The sequence below is a fragment of the Canis lupus genome, chromosome 7, assembly GCF_003254725.2.
Source record: "Canis lupus dingo isolate Sandy chromosome 7, ASM325472v2, whole genome shotgun sequence".
NCBI lineage: Eukaryota > Metazoa > Chordata > Mammalia > Carnivora > Canidae > Canis > Canis lupus.
The window spans coordinates 46,588,742-46,600,241 of record NC_064249.1 but is presented as its reverse complement, the minus strand read 5'-3'; the positions used below and the strand labels follow the sequence as shown (position 1 = coordinate 46,600,241).

The following is an 11,500-nucleotide window of genomic DNA, read 5'->3' as shown; positions in this document are numbered from 1 at the left end:
GAAAAAAAAATTCAGATACACAATGAGAAGTTACTGGACAACCTGTACAGCTACTTGGGTTCCTGATACTTTTCTGTTGCTATTTATTCTGTCAATAAAAATCTCCATTACTTAAATAAGTTGACTGGTTCTCTGCTGTCTGCAGCAAAACAAAACAAACCCCTCTGTTATTTAACCACTTGGCAATTTGAAATAAGGCTAAAAACAATAACTTCATTTATACATTTCTGTACCCAATAATCTTTGATTCTAAAATAACACCCGACAGTATATTAAAATTCTATTCTAGGTGGCTGACAGACCTTTTTATCTCATTACAAATGGCACCAATTTGTTCCAAGGGCCTCTCTTTATGAGTAGGTCTGTGTGAGTTTCTCCAATTCCCAGTCTAACTCAAAACTCCAGTAATTTTTTTTTGGCATCATCCCAGGACTGTATGCCATTTTAGGAGAAATGGTGGACCTATTTCTAGGGGATACTATGCTAAGAAAATTCTCCTTAATTCATCCCGTGTTTTCCCCTCAGCAGAATAGAAATGTCCACCTCCATTCAGTAGTCTCATTCACTTCTTAATTACAAGAGAGATAATTGCCACTTCTCTGTGATGTACAGGCTTCTACCCTCTCAGAGCAGCCAAAAAGCTAGGTCAACACAGGGAATTTGACCCAGTAACTGAACTACTCTTTTAATCGAGGATGGAGTAAGGAGGAAAAAGACAGAGAGGTTGCACAGACTGCCTATGGAGTATAAGCAAACCCTGCTGATTCATTTACATATCTAAATTTAGCCAACTTTAGGCTCCTAACAAGCTCTCTTCCTTCAACTCAGCACTTTAAAGGGATTTGCAGAGAGGTTCCCTAAAGTGAAATTGAACCTGTGAGTAAACAGTGAAATGTGCTTATGTTTTCTTGCTTGAATATTCTGAAGACATATATTTAGCCTATATTTTTAATTTATAAAGTACTCTTAACAATGACATTCCATTACTTATATGGATTATTTCAACAACTTGGAATTTAATGCTAATATTGGCCTTGCTGAAATACAGAAACAGGAATATATATATATCACTGGCATATAGTATATGACTATGGCAATGATAATTCAGATAAATTATGTTCTTCATTTGCTTAATTAACTGAATATTTCAGTCAACAATGGCCTGGATTACAACACCAAGGCACAATCTATGACAGAAAGAATTGGTAAGCCAGACTTCATTAAAATTAAAAATTTCTGCCCTGTGAAAGATACTGCCAAGAAAGTAAAAAGACAAGCCATAGACTAGGAAAAAATATTTGCAAATATAGATATGATAAAAAGTATCTTCATTGGGCATCTTTTGTATATTTGGAAAATAAACATCCAAAGAAGTCTTAAAACTCAGGAATAAGAGACAACCTTATTTTAAAAATGGGCTTGGGACACCTGAGTGGCTTAATCACTTAAGCAGCTGACTCTTGGTTTCAGCTCAGGTCATGATCTTATGGATTGTGATATCTAGCCCGGTGTCGGCTCTGTGCTCAGTGAGGAGTCTGCTTGAAAGATTCTCTTTCTCTGCTCCTCTCCTCTCTCCTTCCCCTCTCTCTGACTTCCAAATATCTTTAAAAAAAAAATGGGCCAAAGTCCTTAACAGACATCTCACCCTAGAGATACACAGATGGCAAATAAGCATATGAAAGGATGCTCTACATCATGCGTTATCAGAGAAATACAAATTAAAAAACAATGAGATACCACTACATACCTATTAGAATGGCCAAAATCCAAAACAGACAACACCAAAGGCTGGTAAGGATGTTGAACAATAGAAATTATCGTCCATTGCTAGTGGAAATGCAAAATGTCACAACCACTTTGGAAGACATTTTGGCTGCTTTTTACAAGACTAAACATACACTTCTCTTATGGTCCAAAGATTGTGCTCCTTGGACACAAAAGAGTTGAAAACTGTGTTCATCAAAAGTCACACGGATGTTTATAGCACACATCTGGAAACACACATATTTTAATAGCAGCTTTACAATTGCCTAAACTTCAGTAGGTGAAAGTATGAACAAACTCTGGTATTTCCAGACAATGGGGTATACACTCAGCACTTAAAAAAAAAAGGAGTTATCAACTCATAAAAAGACATAGAAGCTTAGACACTTAGCTTTATTACTAAGTGAAAGAACCAATCTGAAGAGGCTACACCCTGTATTACTCCAACTATATGACATTCTGGAAAAAGTGAAATGGTAAAGACAGTCAAAGGATCAGTAGTTGCCAGGAAATAAGGAGTAGGGTTGAGGCAATAGATAGAGCACAGAGAAATTTTAGGGCAGTGAAACTATTCCGTATGATACTATAATAGTAGATATCACATTATACTTTTGTCCAAACCCATATAATGTGCAACCCATTAGTGAACTTTGAAGTAAATCATGGACTTTGGGTGATCATGATGTGTCAGTGAAGTTTCATCAGCTGCAATGAATGTCTAACTCTGGTCCAGGTTGTTGGTCTTGGGGGAGGCTGTGCATGGGTAGGGACAAGGGGGACATAGGACATCTCTGACCCTTATTTTCAGTTTTGTTATGAACTCAAACTTCTCTAAAAATTAAAAGTTTACTTTTAAAAATTGTCTGGGTTGAGATGGCACACATTTATTTTTTAACTGGTCTCCATTTGACCAATATCAGTTCTATGCTTAAATGTATTTTGATTGTTGCTTATTTCTTCAGCTGCTCATTTGGATAGACAGACCAATCAAGCATCATGAGTAGTCAATCTTTCGAAAGGAAGGGCCAACCAGAGAGACCCTGTAAGTGGGAAGTTATTCTTTTTTTTAAAGATTATTTATTTTAGAGAGAGAGCATGGAAGCAAGCATGCAGTTAGGAGGAGGGGCAGAGGGAGAGAATTTTAGGCAGACTCCCTGCTGAATGCAGACCCCAACAAGGGGCTCAATCTCACAACCCTAAGATCATGACCTGAACCAAAAATCTAGAGACAGACGCTTAGCTGACTGAGCCACCCAGGTGCCCTGGAAAATTATTCTTTTAAATATATATTTTTTATCATTATTATTCTTTCAATCAAGAGGAACAAGTGTGGATTTACTGCATGTGACCAGCTCATCCAGCCCGGACTCCATTTATAGAAATTCCCTCCACAAAGTCATGAGAAGTAAACCTCTTTTTTTTTTTTTTTTTTTTTGAGAAGTAAACTTCTGAGAGAAGTTCTAGCATCCTTGAATTTATTCTCTGCAGACTATAGATGCAAGTAAAAAGATGCTAGTATCATGATAGGACTACTGATTGTAGGTCAGATGATAGAAATTCTAGGAGGTAGAAGGCAGTAGCACTTAACTGTCAGAGACAAAGTAGGGGTGGCAATCAGAATGTTTTTATGATGTCTCATTGATCATGAGATCCCTAGAAATAAAATCCAACTTAATCTGAATTGTAGCTCCTTAACCAATTCTTCTCCAGCAATATTTATATCTTTTTTTTTAATATTTATATCTTAAAATGATAAGGAACAGTTTTTCTTAGGAAGGAAAAAAAAGAGGCAGAGGGATTTTGGAGAAGCTTAATGAAGACCTTTGCAATAATTTCCAAATATGTGCTTCTATTTTCCTCTTTGCTTAAACTTTCCTCTACAACGTAATCGATATTTACATAATGCTGGTTATAGGCATAGCAGGGTGGTTTGTGCTAGGGAAAGGAAAATACCCAACATTTTTGGAATAACTGAGTCCAGAATCTGAGTTACTATTAATCTTTGGGGACCCAGAAAGCCCTCGTGATCTACTGGCCAGAACGAGAATTTATGAGATTAGGAGGTAAATGGAGTTTTGGCTCAAGTTTACTTCAAAGAAGAATTACCATATGACTGTTCCCCAGTCCTTCTGTGTATAGTTAGACTGGATGCACTTAGCAAGTGACAAAATTCCTATACTGAGTCTCTGACCCATTAGGTTGGAGCTTTGGAAAAGGCTAAGTAAGGAAAAAAAACCCAGAAGCTCCCTATTCTTATGAAAAATAATAAAACAAATGCAATCCTTCATTCATGAGAGCTTCTTGGAGATTAGTGCCATAATCAATCATTTAAAAGACATGAAGTGGTTATCCTTATCATATCTCTCTTTAACTTACCAATGAGGACTGTGCAGAAAATAGATGGATCTTGAAGAATGAGAACAATTACCATAAATTTAGTCAGTGACGTCACTTGCAGCTGAGCTACATGTAGCCTCCTCAGTAGAGCAAACCAGCAAGTCAGTAACATCTGATATGTAGCTATTGATATGTTGAGCACATTTTACTGTATATAAATGTGCATAGTTTAGATTTCACCTGACTTTGGCAATGGTGCAACATTATTCTCTTATATCAGAGTTATATCAGCTGTAATTAGTCTGCAAGAAATTTGATATTCTCCATCCCACAGGACACGTTGGTCTATTACATTGATTTTCTCATGCTGACAGGACATGGTAAGCTGAAAGTAGCAAGGAATTTTGTGTTCTAGTAACTTGCATTTGTTAGGATCATCCAGGGGTCAGGAGATAAACTCCATTAGAATTCAGGGGCCTGCCACTTGATGAAATATTTAGAAATCATTCATTTGTGGTCTATTGTGATATTCCCTTTAAAAGCAAAAAAAAAAAAAAAACTGTTATACCTTGCAACAACTACCATAGAAAGTATCAATTTATGGGCAGGGATATTAGGACTTTAGAGGCCACATATAATATATCTGGTTGTTTTGCTTCTAACTATTTATTCAGAAGCCCCCAAAACTGGCAACTTTGGGTAAGATCCAGAGAAAAATAAGGCTTTTAACCTGGCCTGGGTTTCAATTCAAGCATCTCTGCCATTTGGCTCTTACGGGGCAATGGCAGTTTAGAGTGTTGTAAGCAGGCCCTGAAAAGCCCTGACAAGAATATCACAATGTAGGTGCCAAGCAGTTTGTACCTAGAGCAAAACTCTGCTGCCCTCAGCAGATAACTACTATGCTTTAGAGAAGGAGTTCTCAAACATTTTGGCCCCAAACTTTTTAACATTTATTGAAATCCTTCAAAAGCTTGTGTTTATGTGAACTGTATCTTTTTTTACAGTTTTTATTTAAATTACAGTTAATTAACATACAGTATAATAATAGTTCAAGTGTACAGTATAGTGATTCAACACCCAATGCATATCACAAGTGCACTGCTTATTCTTCATCACCTATTTAACCCATCTCCCACCCACCTCCCTTCTGGTAACCATCAGTTTGTTCTCTATAGTTAAGAGTCTGTTTCTTGGTTTGCCCCTCTCTCTCTTTTTTCCCTTTGCTAATTTCCTTTGTTTCTTAAATTCCACATATGAGTGAAATCATATGATATTTCTCTTTCTCCGACTGGCTTAATGCACTTACCATAATACTTTCTAGCTCTATGTCATTGCAAATGGCAAGGTTTCATTCTTTTTTATGGTTGAGTAATATTCCACTATAAATACACACACACTCACACACACACACACACTTGGATTACTTCCATAATTTGACTATTATAGATAATGCTGCTATGGACATCAAGGTGCATATATCCCTTTGAATTAGTGTCTTTGTATTTTTTAGGTGAATATCTGGTAGAGCAATTGCTAGATCATAGAGTGGTTGTATTTTTAACTTTTTGAGGAACCTCCATACTGTTTTCCAAAGTGGCTGCACCAGTTTGCATTCCTACCAACAATGTGAGAGGATTCCCATTTCTCCACAAACTCAACAATACCTGTTGTTTCTTGTGTTGTTGATTTTAGTTATTCTGACAGGTATGAAGTGATATCTCCTAGTAGTTGTGATTTGCATTTCCCTGATAATCAGTGCTGTTGAGCATCTTTTCATGTGTCTGTTGGCCATCTGGATGTCTTCTTTGGAAAAAGGTCTATTCATATCTTCTGCCCACTTTTAATTGGATTATTTGTATTTTGGGTGTTGAGTTTTATAAGTCCTTTATATATTTTGGATACTAACCCTTTATCCAAAGGGTTATAAGATGGGTTATAATAAAAGGGTTATAATGATATAAAAGATATATCATTTGCAAATATCTTCTCCCATTCCATTGGTTTCCTTTAATTTTTAAATTTTTAAAAAATTTTCCAGACAGGAGAAGCCTTGTTGTTCTTTGTTGTCTTTCCCTTAGGCTGAGGGAGGAGCCAGCACAAAGTCTTTCTGGAGACCCAGGCCCCACAACTGTACCAGGAGGCAAGAGGGGCTAGGCTGTCAGGAAGCCATGCTCCAGTGTCTGGGTTGGAGAGAAATGCGCCTGCACCTTTGTAGTCTTGAAGCTTAAAGAGCCTGTTTGGTTGTGACCAGGGAACCAAGAGGAACCCTGTGCTGACTGTGAAGTCTCAGGCTCACATGGTCCAGTAGGTACAGATGAGGGTCAGGAGGATGAAGATAGCCACAGAGAGCAGCATGTTCTTTTCCTTTGGTTCTCCTGCCAAAGCAACTTTAGCTCCTTCTCATAGTTGGAGGCTTTGTACATCGGGTTGCTTTTCTCCTTCTCCAGAGACTTCCTGGCCTCTTGAACTTAGCTTTGCCCTGTAGAGCCTGGAGTTTATACCCTCCGGGTCTCTCTGACACTGCAACATCTTCTTCTCTAGCCCATCTATCTCTAGAGCAATGTCCAGATTCTCCTGCTTCTTTTTGGTCCTGTTGCTTGCTGGGACTCCCCAATCATTATTAGATACTTATAGGTTGCTTGTTTCCTTCACTATGCAAAAGCTTTTTATTTTGATGTAGTTCCAATAGTTTTTTGTTGTTTTTTCTTTTTGCTTTTGTTTCCCTTGTGGCAGGAGACTATCTGGAAAGTTGATACGGCTGATGTTAAAAAAGTTACTGCCTGGGTTCTCCTCTAGGATTTTTCTGGTTTCAAATCTCACATTAGGTCTTTAATCCATTTTGAATTTATTTTTGTTTGGTGTAAGAAAGCAGTCTGATTTCATTCTTTTGCATGTTGGTATCCAGTTTTCCCAACATCATTTGTTTGTTATCTTGACTACCTTTTTTCCCATTGGATATTATTTCCAATATTATATGGATATTTTCCATATAATATGTTGTGAGTCCATTTCTGGGTTTTCTGTTCTGTTCCATTGATCTATGTGTCTATGAGTTGTATATTTTGATACTTGCTACATTAGAAACCAAAATTGAGAAAAGTTAAAATATTTATTAAATAATTTATTGAAAGTAGCGATAATAATCCCAATATATGACAACATAAATGATGCATTTTTGCATGACATGTTCACTGGTTTCTCAATAATCTGGTAGACAAGATAACTCTTTGAGACTTTCTTCTCAGTATATAGCAACAACAAAGTCTTTTTCCTGTGTTTCTTCTCTCACATTGCTACCACACATACCACACTTCTGACATCAGATGTGTGGAGTGTTTCTTGCCCCACATCAAAAAATTCTCTGTGACATCAACTGGGTGCCCTACAATTCACATTAATTCTGACATAACAGTAGTTAGTGCAAGCCCCACAGATTAAGGGATTAGTTCCATAAAACTGCCCTCCTCATTCCAGAAGCCAGTTGCAAGTAATAGGTCCCCAGTTTACTGACAACTGCCTGACTTAGCTACAAATTGGAGGTTCCCGTGACCTCTCATTTGTACTCAATTATTTCCTAAAACAGCTCACAGAACTCAGAAAAACACGTATATTTGCCAGTTTATTATATAACAAAGGATATGATAACATTAATTGTGAGACAAGATCTGGAAGTACAAGAACTTCTTACCCTGTAGAGTTAGGATATGTCACTCTCCCAGTATATGGATGCTTTCATATCCATATGAAAAGCCTGGAAGCTCCCCCAACCCCATACTATTGGGATTTTTATGAAAGCTTTCTCAGTAGGCATGATTGATTATTAATTCCATTTCCAACCCCTCTCTCCTCTCTGGAAAATGGAGGAAAGGGCTTAAAATTCCAAGTTTAATCATGGATTGATCTTGCTGGTGACCAGCCTCCATCCAGAAACCATCCAGAAACTCTTCAGTAGTCTCAGAACAAAAGGTACCTAGCAAATTCCAAGGGATTTAGGAGCTCTGCATCAGGAACCAAGGTCAAAGACAAAATATTAGGACAAAAGATGCTCGTAGTGCCTTTATCACTTAGGAAATAATAAAGAGTTTTAGGAGCTCTATGACGGGAACTGGTAGAAAACTAAATGTTAGAACAAGAGGTTTTCCTAACATCCTTATTTACAAGTGATTTAGGAGCCTTGTTTCAGGAAGTGGGGATCTATCTTTCTATCTTATTAGTTAGCACTCAGCCACCTCTGTGCTGGTTCATTTGAATCCTAAAAAAAGAGACCAAAATGAAGAGGAGACAAATTATTTATAGGTTCAAAAACATGGGTGATCCCAACAAAGCCGGTCTGGTTACCACTACTGAGTACCCAATCTATCAGTATATCCAGGGAGACTAGCTAATTATCTGCTGCCAGGACAGTTATATTAGAGACCACTCACTATGGACTGGCCAATGATTCATCCTCATTTGAACTGCACTTATATTAGATATGTATTTGCATTGACTTCCTAACACACATCTGCCAACAATACTGACATTCTTCAAGAGTGTCTTATTCACCACCATAACATCCCAGACTACATAGCTTCTGATCAAGGCACTTACTTTGCAGCAAAAATGTCCAGTAATGAGCTTACGCAGATGCAATTCACTGTCTTCATCGTCACTAAGAAAAAGTTGAACTGAAAAACAGTGATCTACTTTTGTGAGAAATTAGTTACAAGCCAATTAAGAGATACTTTCCAATATATGATGTTTCTTTCCTATAATCGAAGTACAGTGATGGAGAAACATAGGATGGAAGTGTGATACGCACTTCTCTGTACTACATACTAATAATTTGAATTCAGAAATTTCAGGTTTAGCAATCTTCATACCCAAGAAGGAACCTTTCTTTAGAATACAATACTTAATTTTAATTGGATATTTGAATTGCCACATAGCTATTTTTGGCTTCTCATGACATTGAGCCATCAGACATAGAAGGGGCAACTCTTCCATGCCCCTATGTCAGTTAGGGTACTTAATTTTTTTATTTATTTGTTTGTTTGTTTATTTTAGAGACGGAGCATGAACAGGGGGAGGGGCAGAGAGAGAGACTCTCAAGCAGGCTCCCCACTGAATGCAGAGCCTGCTGCCTCAGGGCTCAATCTCATGACCTTGAGATCATGACCTCAGCCAAAATCAAGTCAGATATTTAACTGACTGAGCCATCCAGGTACCCCATTACTAGCATAATTATTAATAGAGCTCTCATACTCAAAAGTTTCTCAGGTTAAGTATAAGTATAGTGATCTTAATCACATTGTGAACCATCAGAGACTCAGATTCTTCAGGATTTGTGATACAGATTGTCCTACTAGTAAAGGACTCCTGATGAACTGGATATTGGTTGAGAACAAGTGGAATGTTGAATGAACAGTGAAGAAAATAAGTTAAATATATCAACCCAGCTATGTGGCCAGCTGCAGAAATGAGAATTCTAGGACATACCTGTTATCTTTTTTATTCTTTCTCCTTCTCTCTATCCAGTTATCCATCTAGATGTGTATCTATAGACCTATATCTCTCTATATATAAGAATAGTGTGACATATATATATGTACATATTATCTATAATATCTTAATTATATATAGATCTTAATATGCAAATAGATTTAGATAATAAATTATCTAATATATATGTGTGTATATGTATGTGTGTATAATTTATTTTTTCTTACCATTTTCATATAGCAGGGTGATTGTGACTAACTATAACTTAATGCAAACTTTACTGGTTATAAAGACAGGATGGAAGTTAATTCCAGTTCCTGGAAGGAATAATATAGATGGAGCTTGGGCCATCCATTTGTAGGAGAAGGTAAATGAATTTTCATTTATTTGAAGATTTGCATTCTGTCAGGAAGTAGGTTCTTGCTGCTATTGTTAATTATTGAAAAATTAAGTATGGGAAGAAGTGTGGGGAAGTTCTTAAATATGTAGAGATATGTATATGTGGAAAGAGAAACATATGGTCTTTTTGTCTCTTACAGTTACTTATAAACTAAATGAACTTAGCAGAACTTAATTAAAACAAAGATAGTGATTATTAATGGCCTGTATTTTTTACTCATCTTAACAAAGAATTTGCTAAATATGGTTCTATTCTATGGCCTAGAACATAAAAATGTGCATAATAAAAGACATCACAAAAATCTATGGTGGGTAAGGAAAGGAAGAAGAGAAATCTACAAGTAACATGATTTTGCTCTAATGGCTGAAGTTTCCCCAAAAGGAGTTTACCTTCTTTGATGGATTTGAATACATGGGCTTGAATGCAATTTGGACATCCTATGCAATGTCAATCACACCTAAGCTAAGTAAACCCCCAAATGTTCTATTTCAATGTCTCTATTGTTAATTGCTCTGTGGAGTGACATATGAGACATGAAGAGTACTGGTGTTGTTACAAACTTAGCTGGGCATAGCTAAAGGGAAAGAATAACCTAATTTGAACATTGACATCAGAATTAAGCGAGGAATGAAAGCAGATTCTGGGTAGGGTCACTTTCTGGTGAGTGCTGAAAACAGAAGGAGCTAGTATAAAGTTTAGAATCCTGAAATGAGAAACAATGACAGCAAATTATCCCTCAGTTAAGATAATAGTATCATTTTAATGAAATCCAAAGAATTAATATGTACAGAATAGTTCTCTTGACAAAGCAGAATTAAATGTTAAATTAGCAAGAAAAGAATACATGAAAAAAGAGCAAAGCACAAACATTTGGGGAAAAAACCCAAAACCCGAAACACTCCCAAATATCCACTAGGTCAAAGATTACATTACAGAGGAATTTTTCCAAAGTATTTTCAACTGAATGATTTCAACTGCCTTAATTTTTTTGAACAGCTTTACTGTAGTATAATTGAACAGTAATTTGTTAGGTAAACCAACCTAAAAACCAGAGCAGCATTTAGACTTGGGCTAATTATTTCTCATTATTGAAGCAAGACCCTTCTGGGTTTTTTTACCCAATGCCCTGTTGAAGAATGAAGATTTCCAGGATGACTTAGAGGAACAAGTGTGATTCTTCTACCTGTGTCAGCACCAGTCACTCTTACCTTCCTGATGTTGGATAGTTTCCTCACACAGATTCACTGAGCAACTCTCCACTGAATACATGAGGGGAGTCCTCTGCAGACCTCCAAAGTTCTCTCCCTCTGAAGTTCTTTTTTCTCTTGCTGTGAACTTCAGCCACTGCGGCCTCCCTGGACCTCTCGGATCTGTCTCAACTCAGGGAATTCACTGGACTCGGCATCGGTTCCACCTTTTCAGTGCTGTGAATTAGAAAGTATCCAGGGCAGTCAGCTGGGACATTCATTTTCTTTTCCATTTCATGAGGATCCCTGCACCTTCAATGCTGATCTGCAG

General features: G+C 37.0%; 1 pseudogene; it reads right to left on the bottom strand.

Moving 5' to 3' along the window:
* Nucleotides 1-6,096: 6,096 nt before the first annotated feature.
* On the bottom strand, nt 6,097-8,747 carry LOC112648170 (coiled-coil domain-containing protein 167-like; annotated as a pseudogene).
* Nucleotides 8,748-11,500: the final 2,753 nt, after the last annotated feature.